Genomic DNA, 16,596 nt, shown 5'->3' with positions numbered 1-16,596 from the left:
CTCTCATGAATAATAGTAAAAAAAAAAAAAAAAAAACCAAAAAAGTGAAACGTTAAATTGAGATGAGGGTCCTGGAGAAAAATAAAGCAAAGGGAATAGGGAAAACGTGGAGAAGTTACATTTACCCGAAGCCCTGAAGGAGGCAGGGGACCAAGCCACGCAGCTGTCCTCTATAAAGAGGAGACGATTGTAATTAAGTGCGATGCAAATTACATGAGATGATTCCAGGAAAGTGCTTAGTAGAGAGTTAGGGCTTTCTACATATTCGCTCTTACTCTTCTCCTTTCTGGTCAAATGATTACTAGTTTCACTTACCTCCAAATCACCTTTCAGTTTTTACATCAGAATGATGATGCATCTAACAGGTTCAAAGTTTTTTGTGGCTTTCCTTTTCCTTCATGGAAGGCTAGCAGGACTAAATAGCCCTTCATGATTTGGCCCCTGCCTACCCAGGCAGGCTCAAACCCAATCTCTTAGTGCAACATTTCCAACTCCACATACTATATATTGTCGATCACGCTCTCTTCCCATGCTCCCGACAGCTTTATGCCTGCTGCTGCTTCTGTCTGGAATGTTTTCTCCTGTCCTCTGCATACACCCAGCGCACTCCCACTGTTCCTTCAAGTCTCATTCATGCGTGATTTTCCTGAAACCTTCGCTGACTTCTATGACTGATCTAGGCATTCTGTCTCTTAGGATTCAACCGTATTTTTTTTTTTTAAAACAAATTTTAAAATTGGAAGTTAAAATTTTAAATTTTTTATAATTTATATCACAGAGTTCACCCATTTCAAGTGTACAGTTTGGTTGTTTTTAGTACATTAACAAAGTTGCACAGCCATCCCCATATTCTAACTTTAGAGCATTTTTATCATCCTCCAAAAAATCCTGTGCGCATTACCACTCACTCTCCATTTTCCCTCGCAGGCTTGGCAGCCCTTGGCAACCACTGATCTTTCTGTCTCTCTAGATTTGCCTGTTCTGGCATTTCATATATATAGAATTGTGGACTTTTGTGACTGGTTTCTTTCACTTGAGATAAGTGAGGGTTTTGATGTTCATCCATATTATAGCATGAATCAGTATTTCGTTCCTTTTTATGTGCAAAAATAATATCCATCATATGGATATATCACACCTTATCTATCCATTTATCAGTTGATAGGCATTCGGTTTATTTCCACCTTTTGATGATCGTGAGCAATGCTGCTGTGAGCCTTAGTGTGTAAGTTTTATATGGACTCTTGTTTTCAATTCTTTTGGGTATATATCTAGAATTGCTGGTCACATGGCAACTTTATGTTTTACTTTTTGAGGAATTGTCAGACTGATTTTCAAAGGGGCCGCACCATTTTACAATCCCACTAGCAATGTCCGAGGATTCCAGTTTCTACTCATCCTTGTCAGCATTTGTTATTTTCTGTTTGTTTACTTTTCTCCATCCCAATGAGTCATGTGTCTTATTGTGTCTTAGACTTGCATTTCCCTACTAATGCTGTTGATTAGTAGTCTTTTCATGTGATCACTAGCCATTTGTATATTTTTGGAGAAATGTCTCTTCAAATCCTTTGCTTATATATGTTGGGTTATTTTTCTAAAAAATTTATTGAGTTAGGAGTTTTTAAAATATATTCCAGATACATGTCCCTTATCAGATACATGATTGGAAAATATTTTCTCTCAGTCTATTTGTCTTTCTGTTTTCTTGATGGTGTCCTTTGAAGCACAAAAGTTTTTAATTTTGATGAAGCCCAATTTATCTGTTCTCTTTTATCACTTTTTCTTTATGTCCTAAGAAATCATTGCTTAATGCAAGAAGACAGTGATTTACTCCTGCATTTTTTCTAAGAACTTAATAGTTTTAGCTTTTACATTTAAGTCTATGATAATTCAGTTGTATTTTGTACATCTTCTGATTGCATCTGTTTTCTCAGTAAAATATGAACTGAAATCATCAGGAGTGGGTATAGTACAATGGAGTTTGAAGAGAGGATGGTATAAAACTGTGGGAGGGTGAATAGATTGGGGGAACATAATCAAACAGCAGAGCCTCCTTGAGACTTGGGGACATAAATTCTAATTGAGACTTGTCTCCAGTCACACCTCCTGCTTGGATCCAGGGGAAGAGGAGGCAGAGAGCTGGGTTTTGCTAAGCCAGTAGTATGACAGAGGGGCAAGGATGTTGAGGATATATGCAGATGAGGGCAGGGCTAATGGAGTGAATGCTGTGAGGGGTGGTTGTGCTCTAATCCTCCATTACCCTGCAGCCTACAATCCACCCTTTTCTGCTGTAAAAGGCAAACCTCTGCAGACTGCACCCCTGAGGCTCCCTTGCCCTCTGACTTCTCATTGAGTTTGGCCAAGGGAAGGCACTAGCCAAAAGTCAGAGGAGAGTTTTGGGGATTTATTGTTCCTTGATTCCTCCTTGCCTTACTTCTTCTGGTAGTGGCTGTGTTTTCCTGTGGTCATAGCCCCTTTCGGATAGCCTTTTTCTCACTGTTCCAGCTCTTCCTGGGCTCTTCAGGCTGTTGGTGGTCATGGCTTCACACATTCCTAATCATAGGGAGCTTTGTTCCCCCCACCTGCCCACTTCTCTGTGAACAGGCCCTTCATTAAACACTCTCCAGCTAAATGCTTCTGAACATGCCATCTATTTCTTGCCAGTTCTCTGACAGATGCAGAGGACAGAGAAACAGTGCTAGGGCCTCTGAATGGGGGGGGGGGTGCCCATGGGGTTGAGGATAGTTAGAGTGAGACTCATTTGTTGAGAAGGAAGGGGTAGGGGAGTGAGATGCTGGGAGTGAGTTGTGCAGTCATTGGCCATGAAATGGTAAGGGCACGATGAAGGGAGGGTGTGCTGTGGTGGATGGAGGAGGAATGCAGCAGAAGTGAGGAGTTAAGCTTAATAGTTTAAGGCTAGGGTGCCACACTTTACATGGACGTTCAGTCACCAAGAATGACTGAAGGGATAGGATGGGAAGGGAGCCAGGGAATGAGCCAGGTGCTAACGTCTGACATAAATGAAAAGGAGTCAGAGTTTAGTAGCTGATTGCCACAGGGGGATAGTGGGTGGTATATTTGGAGGGCATGGGCTTCCAAAAGAGCTGGCGTTTTTCAGCAAGGGAGGAGAACTGTCATCAACCATAAGGCTCATGAAAAACACCCACTCCACCCCTGGGCTCTGTGGTATGTAAGGAGTGGGAGGGAAGAAACAGCCACCTCTTGACAAGACATGAAGGAAAGCAGGTTTCAGTTTTCAGTTAGAGCTGTAGCCAGGTTTCTTAGTATGAAGGTGAAGAAGATATTCAGTAAGTGGTAGAAGGTGTGGAGGATTTGGCAGATGACACAGCTGGGGCCCTAGGGGGTAAAGTAGAAGGGTTGAGAGGCCAGGAGGGTGGCTTTTAGTTGAAGTCATTAAAGGGATGAATAGAGTCATTTGGGGAAGAGAAGTTGGAGACAGTGGATGACACTGGAGGTTTGCTTCTAGAGGGTACCAAGGTAGAAAATGTTCTAATTCATAGTGGAATTATCCTGATGGTCTTTTAAGGGGAAGCAGGGAATCTCTTCTAATTTTAACTTCTTTTTTAGGATTGACCTCTTAAGGAGTTTATAAGAAGGGTTGACTGCCATTGAATCCTCTCAGGGTGGGTCATGGTAGTGGGGAAAGTGGTCTTACCAAGGTCCTCGGGGCTCTGGAGGCTTCTTTTAAACACACTGGGTGCTCAGGTATGTCCCACCCTGGAGGCCATCGTGTGTTCAGCACAGTGCTGAACTGCATGGTGTACAGTAACCACATTCTGGATAAGTGACTTTTTGGCCCAATGTAGCTTTGGCCCTCAAATGTTGGGATACTCAGGATATGTTCAATGATTTAGAAAAGGACAAAAGGCAGATTATAAAATCTTTGGCACAGGGTTGCTCTAGTTAGAAATATGAAAGAAACAGAAAGAGTACCTTTGCCCTAGAAGGGGTTATCTCCAGTTGGCCATCTAAGACCTATATGAGGATGAAAAACTTGTGAGATGATGTGAGAGTAAAATGCAAGAAGGTGCCTGATAAAAGTGAGAACGAAAATGGGACTGTAATATTTCAACCTCTCCTAGATGCCAAAAGGATGAAGAGTGAGGAGCTATTTGTTGCATGCACAGCGCATGCCTACCACATCCTACCGGTATTTTGCTTTCACACAGGTTGTAGCATTTAGTCTTCACAAAAACCTTATGAAATAGGTGGTACAATTATAATTTAAAAATGGGGAAACTGAGGCTCAGAGAGGTTAAGTAATTTGCCCCAAATCACAAGGCTAGTATTTGTTTGCTAAACTCATTTTTTTTTTTTTTTAGAGATTTGTTTGCGAGAGAGAGAGAGAGAGAGAGAGAGAGAGAGACACTGTGCACAAGCAGCGTGGAGGGGCAGAGGGACCAGGAGATGCAGACTTCCTGCTGAGCTGGGAGCCCAATGCAAGACTCAGTCCCAGAACTCTGGGATCATGATCTGATCTGAAGGCAGATGCTTAACCGACTGAGCCACCCAGGTGCCCTGCTAAACTCATTCTTATTTCATGTAAGTACTCCTCCAGGAGCTTCACTTCCCAGGAAGATGCTCAACTTCTAGAGAGCAATGAGTGTCAACCTAATCCATTCCAGGGGATAACTCTGTCCTGATAGAAACACAGCACATTTCTTTTTTTGAAAGCAGGTCATTGATCTGTTTACATGCCATTGTTACATCATTTACAGTAAGTTTTTTTTTTCAGTAAGTTTTTAAAATATAAAATTCCATTCATATTGTACGGAAGAAATTATTTATTTATATATTTTTAAAGATTTTATTTATTCATGAGAGACAGAGAGAGAGAGAGAGGCAGAGACAAGGCACAGGCTCCATGCAGGGAGCCCAATGTGGGACTCGATCCCCAGTCTCCAGGATCACGCCCTGGGCCGAAGGCAGTGCTAAACTGCTGAGCCACCCAGGCTGCCTTATTTTTTTTTTTCTTAAAAGATTTTATTTATTTATTCATGAGAGACACACAGAGAGAGGCAGAAACATAGGCAAAGGAGAAAGGAGGCTCCATGCAGGAAGCCGGATGTGGGACTCAATCCCAGGACTCCGGGATCATGCCCTGAAACAAAGGCAGACTCTCAACCGCTGAGCCACCGAGGCATCCCAAGAAATTATATTTCTATGAGGAATCAAATTCGCTCCATTAATAGTTGGAGATTATGTAATTTCCTTGAGTATAAATTTTACTGCTCTGGAAACTGTAAGCCAAATTTATAATGCAGTGTTGTTGCTAGTAGGAAAGGCTGGCAAAAGACGACACATCCACCTGGAGGATATGGCCATTGAGGGAGAGCTGGCTGGTAATGGTTATGAAAGTCTGTGACCCACCTAGACCATTCCTGTGTGCCACCAGGGCTAGAACTGTGATCTTCTGACTCTAGAAGCTTGAGGGACTCAGCGTAGACTTTCTCTCTTTTGTTATTTTTTTAATTTAAATTCAATTAACCAACATATAATACATCGTTAGTTTCAGATGACTTTCTCTACTTTAGCCTATAGCTTATTTCACTTTATTTAATCTTGCTTTATTTAACACATCAAGGGCCTGAATCAAAGCTTCTCTGGTAGAAGAGAGATCAGTTTCAGAGAGGGGTGCAAAGTGAAGATATGGAAATGAGAATGTAAATGCTTCCAATAAGTTTAACTTTGAAGATGAAAAGAGAGCAGAATATGTAACTAAAGAGGAAAAAATGAGTCGACTAGGTTTTGTGTTTGCTTTTTTTTTTTTAAAAAGATTTTATTTATTTGAGAGAAAGAGAGAACACACGCACAAGTCCACAAGCCCAGGGAGGAGCAGAGGGACAGGGAGAAGCAGACTTTCCATTGAGCAGGGAGCCCAATGCTGCGCTCCATTCTAAGACCCTGAGATCATGACCTGAGCCAAAGGCAGACACATAACTGTCTGAGCCACCCAGGTGCGCCTTGCATTTGCTTTTGAATGACGTGACAACTGTGCATGTTTAGATGACGAGGGATGAGAGGGAGAGGCTGAAGACACTGGAGAGATGGGAAGAGGTGGGAATGATGGACTGAGGTCTCTGGGGTTTGGGATCTACCAGAACATAAGTAGAGGATTACATTTACATAGAAGGGGACATCAGTTTTCACACTGAAAGGGAGGAGAAGAGGTCAGTAGAGACAAGGCAGTCATGGCCACGAATGGAGGTTCTCCCACATGGGTGATGAGATCAGGAGAGGAGCAAGGAAGACTGGGAGCCAGAATCCTTTCCTGGATGAATGAATGAATGAGGAGACTAATGGCAGTAAGGGTGGAGGGAAAGATGGCTGAAGGAGCAGGGGTTTCTCAGGAGTAGGGTGGCACTGTAATGGTTTGGAAAGGGAGGGGATTGTCAGCTGCACCTAAGAGAGCTGAAGGAAATTGGTAGTTTGAAGGGAGGGCTATGATAGAGTCATAGCAATTGGTGAAGGGAATGTTTGGTGTAGCAGTTGAGGATGTAGGGGAGTTTGTTTGTAACGGAATGGATTATGTTAGTCATGATTCTCTCAGTTGCAAGTGACTGAAAAGAAGATATATTGGGCTAAAAGTTAACAGAGTGAAAAAAAAAATAAAAAGCTTCGGGAACTGGAGTGCATTGTGGATCTTAGAAACTAGAACCAGGGGCACCTGGGTGACTCAGTAGTTGAGCATCTGCCTTTGGCTCAGGTCGTGATTCCAAGGTCCTGGGAGCAAACCCATATCAGGCTCCATGTGGGGAGCCTTCTTCTCTTTCTGCCTGTGTCTCTGCCTCTCTCTCTCTCTGTGTCTTTCAGGAATAAATAAATAAAAATCTTAAAAAAAAGAAAGATACTAGAAACAGGCATTTGACATCATAGGGATGCTCAGCATGTCTCCTTTTTTTCCTGTCTTTTTTTCCAGCTTGCTTCATTCTTCCAAGGTAAATGGACTGTATTTACACGGCAGAGAACATGGCCACTTGGAAGTTCTGTCAGAATAATCCCAAAGAGATACCCAGACTCATCTGGCTTGGGAGCATGATCACTTCTGGGTCAATTTTTGGTCACTCATTTTGGTCATGTGCTTTTCCCTGTGGCTAGGGTGAGTTTATTACTAGGTGTGGAAGAAGGGGTGTTGGACAAATAAGAATGAACCACCACAGGAACTCCAGGGAACATGGTGTAAAAGTTCTGGGGGTAGAGGAACAGCAGAAGTGGTTAGATCAGGGGAAAAAATCCAGCAGCAGCATGAACATGAGTGAATGAGAGTAAGAGAGGATGGAGTGACTTGTGTTTGAGGCAATGGCTGAGGATTCTGGGGATGTCTTTGGCAGACACAGAAGAGAGGGTCTTAGTTTGGAATTTGTTATGCTTTTAGGAGGGTCCTAATTCTCAGGAACAGACAGGAAGATGGTAGTAGGTAAGCGGTTCCTGGGGAGAGTGTCACATGCAAATCATAGCAGCAGACTTGGGGGATTCTTCATAAAATAATTGGGCAATTACATCTGCCAGGGAGGCCACCTAGTAGGTCACGTTCACTTGAGAATGAACTAATGAAAGCATCTTTCTGTGCAAAATGCTTTCCTAAGGGGTCTCTAACATTAGAAGGCCTTCTGCCTAAGGGAATTTGTGACTAGTTGAACTGAGTTGATATCTTGTAGCCATCAAAAATGGTAGATGGCTTGGTGCCTAGTAGAATCAAGGTCCTGGGGTGGTAGCCAAGGATTCTTTGGACCTGTTTCCTTATTTTAATCAGCCTGTGTGCTCTAAGACAAAATTTACAGCACAGATGAGAACAACCAAAAAGTATGTAATTTGTTGCAGCTTCCCAGGTGCTGTTGATGTACATTAATTCTAACCTCATTTCAACCTAGAACCTAGTGTTCTTCCTATTTAAAATAAGGAAACAGAGGTTCAGCAAAATAGGTTAAGATTTTACAACCATTAGATTTTAATTCCCAAGATGAAGAATGTGTATTTTACTTTATAAAATATCATAATCTTATGCAAGATTTTACTAGAGAATAAATTAGGTGTTTTGTGGAGCTTAATTGGTATAAATCAAAGTGAAATAATAATAAGTGAATATATTCTGTTAACAATAACAATAACAAAATAATAGAAACTAATATTTATTGGGTACCAACCACTGTGCTAAACACTATGGATAATTAATACTCATAACAACTAATTGAGTTAGGTACTGTTATCATTTGTTTTCTATAGATGAAGAATTGATTGTACAAATGCTATTTTTTTTAAAGATTTTATTTATTCATGAGAGACAGAGAGAGAGAGAGAGAGAGAGAGAGGCAGAGACACAGGCAGAGGGAGAAGCAGGTTCCATGCAGGGAGCCCGATGTGGGACTCTCTCCCAGGACTCCAGGATCACACCCTGGGCCGAAGGCAGGCGCTAAACTGCTGAGCCACTCAGGGATCCCTGGACAAATACTATTTCTAAACCATTACCTGTACGACCATTACCACCATGAATAGAAACAAGAATAGGTTATATAGGGGGAAACCAGTTAGTAGTTTATTTTGGTTTGGGGCATAAGCACTGAGCATGCGGAAAGAGAAAGGGCTCTGTCCCTGAGACTGTGGCAAATGTTTAGTTTTGTCCCTGCGAAACAAGTCACTTTTATTCCCTAGGCAATTTATCGCTCCTTCTGAGTATCACTCATAACCACTGCCATTTTCTTTGGTTTTCAGATTGCATCTACATCTTCAAATTACAGCACAAATACTGCTCTGCTAAGTGGAGTGAGAATTAATAGACCTGAGTGACCAAGGACTAATTCAGCTTGAGGTGTGGAAGAATGGTGATGCTATTTACCCAAAGGGTAAGTTGGGAGAGGACAGTAATCAGGAATGTGAAACTGTGGATTGCATTGAGTTTCTACACAATGATGTGTGGTCTTTGGGAGACAGCCAAATGAAGAGTTTCTGCAGTTAGCAAAGGATTTAGGCCTGGGGCTTTGGTGAATGATTCAAGCTCAAGCATACATCTGGAAATTGTTCAGCATGATAATAGTTAACACCACTAAAATGGATTAGATCTTTGAGGTGGTAAATAAAAGAAGAACAATGTTATTTAGTCTTGGGAGTACCCACAGCAATAGGCTGAAAGGGGATTGGGAGCTTAATTATGTATATGGCATTTAATAACAATGATTTTCAGAGTGTTTTTCAAACAGTAATTTCCTGTGAAGCCTCCATAAAACCTGGACTGAATGATGAAATTTTTAAATTCTATAATCCTAATAACTGATTTATTTTAGGCTTAAATGCTCTTGCAAGGAATGTGCTCGTCCAAAGGACAATGTTATTATAAACTATTTCCTCTGAAGTTGAAATTCATTAAAAAAATACTGAGACAAGTAATAAAATGGGGGAAAGAAAAGGAGAATAATTATATTAATGAATTGAATTCTGGGGTGCCTGGTGGCTCAGTTGGTTAAGCCTCTGACTCCTGATTTCAGCTCAGGTCATGATCTCAGAGTTGTGAGATAGAGCAAGTTGGGCTCTCACCAGGAGTCTTTATGGGATTCTCTCTCTTACTCTGCCTCTTCTCCCTTCTTAAATAAATAAGTAAGTCTTTAAAAAAAAGGAACTGTGGGCAGCCCGGGTGGCTCAGCGGTTTAGCACTGCCTTCAGCCTAGAGTGTGATCCTGGAGACCCCGGATCGAGTCCCACATCGGGCTCCCTGCATGGAGCCTGCTTCTCTCTCTGCCTGTGTCTCTCCTCTTTCTCTCTCTCTCTCTCTCTCTAAAATAAATAAATAAATAAGTAAATAAATTAAAAAAAAAAAAAAAGAGGAACTGTATTCCAAGAAAAATGGATTCAAGACTAGGTTCCAGGAAGTCAAGGCAAAAAGTGATTATGGTGAATTATCTATAGACATCATCCCATGCACAGTTTTTGAACATGGTCAATTATTAGTATCCCATGGATCCTCTCTCTCCTGGAGATTCTCATGAATGGGTCTTACATGGAATCTGGGAAGCTGTGTATGTTTAAAAACTTCCCCAGGTGATTTAGATGGTCAGCCAAATTGGACAAAAACTAGTCTAATAAAGGAAACATACCAGTTCACAGGAGAGAAAACGTTTTATCTAGTTCTGAAATCTGAAAGGGGTTTTGTTCCATGGATACCAAAGAACACTGACGAATAAAATAGACAATGTTCTCAATAGCATTAAAAAGACACCTGAGATTTTGTGTATATCTCATGCTAACCTTTGACAAATAAACACAAACAACACAATACTAAACTAGAATTCTGTTGATGTAGGAAAAGAATAATCTGAGTTGAGAGAAAAAATTGTATTCCTTGGTCCTCTTTAGAAATTCTGATTCAGTAAATCTGAGTAGGGCCCAGAAATGTGCATTTGAAATATTCAAGTGTCCCAGTTGATAGGAACGCAAGTTGTCCAAGAGTACATTATGTGTTGAGAGGATGGATGGCTAATGGTGCTCCTGGGAGTTTCAGGTTTAGATATAAAATCTTGAGATGTACCATTTGTGACAGACATTTTTACATTTTTCTGAAAACTGATTTAGAGGAAGGAGGCTGGATTATTTTTTTCCACAAAGTCTGCTGGGAAGACTTCTGTGGTACAAAACCAGAACCACTAGCTTCTGTTAGTGAAAATTCTTCAGCCCTTGGGAAAATGTGAAAAGCATAGGTTGCCTCATTATGACTCAAGATTAGCTGTCAATCTCACTCTTAAAGGAGGAAATAGATACAGAATGGATTAAAATCTCATGGAATCATAGCAACAAACATGGGAACACTAACTGGTCTTTTGGTAGACATGCACCTTCTTCCAACATAAGTACCAAAGATATCATGGTATTAGTATATTCACGCACAAAATAAGGTCATATACATGTTGTAGCCTGCTTGTTGCAGCCTAACTTAGATTTGGAAGCCTCTGATTTGGAAAAATATTTTCTTCAGGAGAGTGCTTCTTTGGGGTCATGAGCCACCCCACAGCTCTTAAAAACACTAGTACACATAAGTGAGAGGCTCTGTCATGTTAGCTTTCCTGCAGATTTTGTCATGGGTAACTTAACTGACCATAGAGAAAGGGTTAGCTGAGGTCTCTGAGAGAGGCAGAGTCTTTTCCTTTTTACATTGGCTAGTTACTGAATCCAAAATTCAGTTTAGATCTCAATAGGAGAAACTCGAACTATGCTAGATCTTTAATTCTGTACTATATTATGACTGGAATACAAAGTTGGGATCTACCATACAGCTATAAATAGCACTCTGCTGGATTCGGGTGACCTCGGGTCTAGTTATCTTTAGATGGTTTTCATACTGCCGTGAGACTTTAAAGGCCACAGACAACCTCTTTTGACTCCAGTTCATCTTAATTCTCCAGGTTCTCCAGGATACTCAGTGCAGGATTTCCTCTTAGGGAAAACTTTATGTTTGAGATTTGTATCCACTAAGGAACATGAACTTGAAGATTCTTATTCTTCGGGCTAAGAGAACTGCAAATAAGCACGTATCTCTCATTGCTTCCAATGCCCGATCATTTTTGCAGGAGAAAATTCTGTGACAAAAAAGCGTTTGCTCCATTGGACCAAAAGAGTTGGAACTCACCCATTGCATAGTATCAGTATTTTGACATTAGTTTAAAAAAATGTTTAGTTTATATCAAAATATTTACTTAATTTAAATATTAAATAGTACTAACAGGAAAACCATCTCCCAATTTCTTTTTGTTTCTGAGATGCTTTTTCTGGCATTAGTAAAATGCTTATTTTTCTATTTTCTGATGAGTCAATTTTAGACTTTATTGACTTTTTGTTATCTGAGGTGATGATTTAGCATTCTCAATCCCATTTCTTTTCCTTTTATTATTCTAGAACATAATTCCTAGTGTCTACATTATTGCCTATGAAAAACTGCAGTGACAGATACTATTCTCTAATCATTCCTTCCTAGCGTAGCTTTGGTTTTTTGGAATCCAATGATTGCCTCCTTTTCCCTCCACAGTATAGTTTTCTTCTAACTGATCATTATTTCAGTTGTTCACCTAGAGCTGTTGTATCACTACCAGTTTTTTCCTCCCAAAGGCTCAAACATCACAGATAACCAGTCAGTTCCCTTTTCCCCTCTGGAGAGCTCGCTCTGAGCCCCCCACTTCCTCTTACTCCAATTGAGAGCAGGTTTTGGGCACACCTCTGTCTTAGAACTCACTTTTGACATTTTTCTATGTTGGATTAACTCTTTTAATTGTGTGTCTTTCTTTTTCTTGTTCTTCTGGAGTACCTTATCCAGCAGTTCCTTAGAAGTGCATGGCAGATATACTTTTTGAGACCTTGCGTTCACATGATTGATTGGTTGGTTGGTTATAAACTTCTAGGACAAATAATTTACTCTCTCAGATTTTTATTTTTATTTATTTATTTAAAAGATTTTTTATTTTATTTATTCATAGGGACACAGAAAGAGAGAGGCAGAGACACAGGCAGAGGGAGAAGCAGGCTCCATGCAGGGAGCCTGACGTGGGACTTGATCCCAGGTCTCCAGGATCACGCCCCGGGCTGCAGGCGACACTAAACCGCTGCACCACCAGGGCTGCCCTCTCTCAGATTTTTTAAAAAAGATTTTATTTATTTATTCATGAGAGATGCACAGAGAGAGAGAGGCAGAGATATATAGGCAAAGGAGAAGCAGGCTCCCTCTGGGGAGCCTAAGGCCAGACTCAATCTCAGGACTCCTGGATCATGTCTTAAGCAGAAGGTAGACACTCAAACACTGAGCCACCCAGGTTCGCTGCTATTTTCAGTTTTTTTTTTTTTTTCTGGAACCCCTATTACCTTCTTTTTTCCTCCCAAAGTCTTCTATGTTTTCCCTTCTGTTTTCTATCTGTTTTGTTTTGTTTTCCAAAGACTTTCTCAACTTTGTTTCCCAAAATTTATCTTTATTTTCACTTCCTAAGGGTTTAGAGCTGTTTTTCATAGTATCCTATTCTGGTTTTATAAATTATAATACCTTATCTCACCTAAGAATCCTAGTAATTAAAATATTTTTTCTTACACTGACTTTTCCCCCTATTCTTATTTTTTTCATTTCGATGAACTTTGGATTCATTTATATTAAGAGATATTGATTGGAAACTGTATATATGTGTGGGTAGGTATATGGGAGGGTTTGTCAAATAGTAGGCTTCACGTAGGGAGATGCGGACATTGTTGCAGAACTGACATAATATAAATGTATGTAAAGGTTTTTTGTTGTTGTTGTCTGTATCATTCACTTTCTCTGGGGATGAAATTGCCAATCTCCTACCTAGCATTCATCTACTTGGAAGCCACTGTTCTGGGAACAGGTAAGGAAGGAAAGGAGACTGGAAGTTTACTGTCCTTTCACTTAATTTTTTTCCTGCCTTTCACTTCCAAGAATAGACTTTAGTTTCTTTTTTGGGGTAGCAGTTGCCTGGCTGTGTAGCACTCGGGTATGTTGCACATATAAGCTTTCAACAATCCCACTTTTAGAACAGAGCACTGCCCCCACCTTCTGCAGCACCTGGTGCCTCTAAGTCCTAACTTTTCAAGGGGTTGTTAGGGTGAATTGGCTTCATCCCTCCTACAGCAATTTTAGGCTATAGTTTATCACTACCCTGGCTCTATCTGCAGTCTTCCAAAATTTGGTTATAATCTGTGCAATCCCCTATTGTACTGTCTACTCTATTTTTTTGTATCTATAACTCTGTATACTTAGTATTTTTTTTTATTGGGTCTTAGAAAGGAGTAGCAATAAACATGTGGTAAATCTGCCACAAATAGTACTAAATAGAATTACATTTTCAAAGAAAAATGCTTAATGTTTTTTGAAACTGCCTATAATGTTAATGGATTTTAATGTGGATTTGTTGAGGATTCAGGATTTTAGCATTTATGAGCAAGCTTTCAGGATAAAATGGTAATATGCAATAATAATATAATATTGTTGAGAATTTAGTGTTATATAATCCAATAATGGGTAAAATAAGCATAAACAGCACATAAAATAAGAGTCTTCATTTAATACTATTGACTTTTTTTTTTTGCTGCTGTAACACCTCTGTCCTAGTGATTATCCTATCCTTGATCAAGCTTTCTTATAGTTTTGGTATCTTTCCAGATATATTTTCTGCATACATAAATAAATATACATATCTATCTCACATCTGTTCTCCATTTTAATTCCAAATGTTTCGCCCCAGCACCAAGGAGGCTGGAACTAAGACTTTCACAATCAATATTTTAAATACTGAAATATTTTTCTATCAAAGCAAAGTATCCTTTCAAGTCCCCCCCCCCCCCCCCCCTGTGATTTTGGGAAAAGGACTGATTATGGTACATTTTCCTGCTCCAACAATTCCTGGAAGTTGGTAGCAAGTTTCATGCTGACCAACACTCTGGTCAGTACAGAGGGACCTGCAAGGGAAGGGACACTAATGTATAGTACTGGCAGGATTAAGAAACACCTGCACTTGAGTCTTTTCTCATTTTCTTCAGGATTTTAGCTTCCCTGCTACTAGCCAACTTTACTGACTTTTTCTTGAAGTAACAATCTGCAAGTATGAAAACACTCCCAAATAACTTAAAAACACTCAAAAATATCTCACAGAAAAATACAGAAAAGATTCAGTTTGCATAGAGTTGGTCCAGTCATTCTGTGAGCTACTGTAGTGAACTTTTATATACATTGGAAGGAAAGGAAAGCTATTCAGTAAGGAATCAATATTGCTCCAGAATATTCTTGTGATTCTTCTTTATCACAGAACAGACCTCATCCACTCTGGCCACAGGGGTAGGCATGTGACTAAAGCTGGGCCAAATATAGTACATCATGTTCTGTAGATCACAGAGACTGGCCTAAGGACTGGGTAATGAGCCAGTGTTAAGTCATTGAGTCCTTCCCCTAGGATTTTACAAACGGAAGCTGAAAGAACCAGTTTTGCCTGCTGGTTATGGAGTGGTTAGGATCATGAACCCAGAGCTGCCTGTAGCTGTGTCCCTTGCCATGTGAAGAAGCCAGGGTCTCTGACCCACCAAAAAAGAGAAATAGAAATGAGAGGTTTGGGGTTGTATTGTGAACTCTTGAGTGAACAGAAAATGTGCAAGCAGAAGCTCTGAGTAATCCAAAACTACTGAGTATATTGAATGGAGGGTAAAGTAATTGGCTGATATGATAGAAACAAAGAATGAAATCACCATAATGGTTGGGGACAAACTCTTATTTTGAAAGAGGCAACAAAATACTACTAAAACTGCTCTGGACTGTGCTTACTTTTCTAATCCCTAAATTATGCATACTCCAGCCTGTGTGAAGCACGGCTGGATGACAGTCTATTGCTTCATGTGAAATTTCTCTGTTCCCTTCTTATTTCTATGACCTCAACCCACATTATATTGTCTAGCTATATAACTTATTCCCCAACCATGTGACGCTCTACCATATCTCTTGTTTATGTACATATACTGTTTTTTTTCTAACTGGAACGATTCTTCTCATGTCCTAAGCATCCCTAACTTCTTTACCTGGATATCACTTACTCATCTTTGGAGACTGAGATCAGGCTCCTCTAAGCCTTCTATAACCCAGTCAAATTTAATGGTATTTCGTATTTTGACTGTGCATCTCCACAATTAGAATATAAGCTTCTTTTAGAGTAGAGATACTGTTTTGTTCCCTTTTGGGTCCCCAGTGCCTGATGCAGTACCCAGCACAAAGCAGATACTTAATGAATGCATTGTTTTTTGTTAAAGGTCAGTTGCCTAGACTCGTTCAAAAACCAGAAAATCTAAGGGCCTCCCATTATCATCCTTCCTCCAATAGACCCACTTGCAGTTGTGCCATGGTACTTTAAAAAGACAACAATTACATGACTTTGTGCAGATTTCTTCAGTTCAGAGTGCCCTCCTCATCCCTGTCCCTTAACTCCTTCCAAGAACAGAAGCAGGGCGACCAGAGTTACGGGCTATTGCAGTTGTCCATGCAAGAGAGGATAATGGCTTAAGGACTAAGAAGTATTGGTGGAGTAAATGGTAGAGACAAATTCTAGAGTTGGAACAGTAAGTACTTGGTGAAGAACTGGATAGGAAATGAGGGATGGGGGCATATCAGGTTCTCTGGTTTAATCAACTGGTGTTTTATTCAGAGATAGGAAAGAATGGAGGAGATGCAAGTTAAGAGTAACTAAACACATATATAATCAGATTTCTTGTCTAAATTTTGCTGATAAATGCTATATACTTAGGGAAATACTGATTTTTTTGGTTTTTGGTGGTGGTGTTGGGGAAAATACTTATGGTTATTTTTAAATTTACAACTTTAACTATTTAAGTATACTGTTCAGTGGCATTAAGTACATTCACATTGTTTTATGTGTAATCATGACCACTATCCATTGCCAGAACTTTTTTCATTTTCCCAAACTGAAATTCCTTGCCTGCTAAACACTAACTCCCCATTTCTCCCTCTATCCCAGTCCCTGGCATCCACCATTTTACTTTTTGTCTATGTACTTAAAATAAGGAGAATTATATAGTATTTGTCCTTTTGTACTGGCT

The 16,596-nt window shown here is 40.1% G+C and overlaps 1 long non-coding RNA gene across 2 annotated transcripts in view; it reads left to right on the top strand.

The window, feature by feature from the left end:
• Positions 1 to 4,429: 4,429 nt before the first annotated feature.
• LOC121498843 overlaps positions 4,430 to 16,596 on the top strand; it is a 41,294-nt gene continuing 29,127 nt past the window's right edge. For both annotated transcript variants that reach the window (XR_005989927.1, XR_005989926.1), the window contains exons 1-3: positions 4,430 to 4,563; positions 6,941 to 7,120; positions 8,731 to 8,861. This is a non-coding gene — a long non-coding RNA (uncharacterized LOC121498843). The remainder of the gene's footprint in view (positions 4,564 to 6,940; positions 7,121 to 8,730; positions 8,862 to 16,596) is intronic.

Source organism: Vulpes lagopus, chromosome 9, assembly GCF_018345385.1.
Source record: "Vulpes lagopus strain Blue_001 chromosome 9, ASM1834538v1, whole genome shotgun sequence".
Taxonomy (NCBI): Eukaryota; Metazoa; Chordata; class Mammalia; order Carnivora; family Canidae; genus Vulpes; species Vulpes lagopus.
This window is presented reverse-complemented; position numbering and strand designations above follow the sequence as displayed.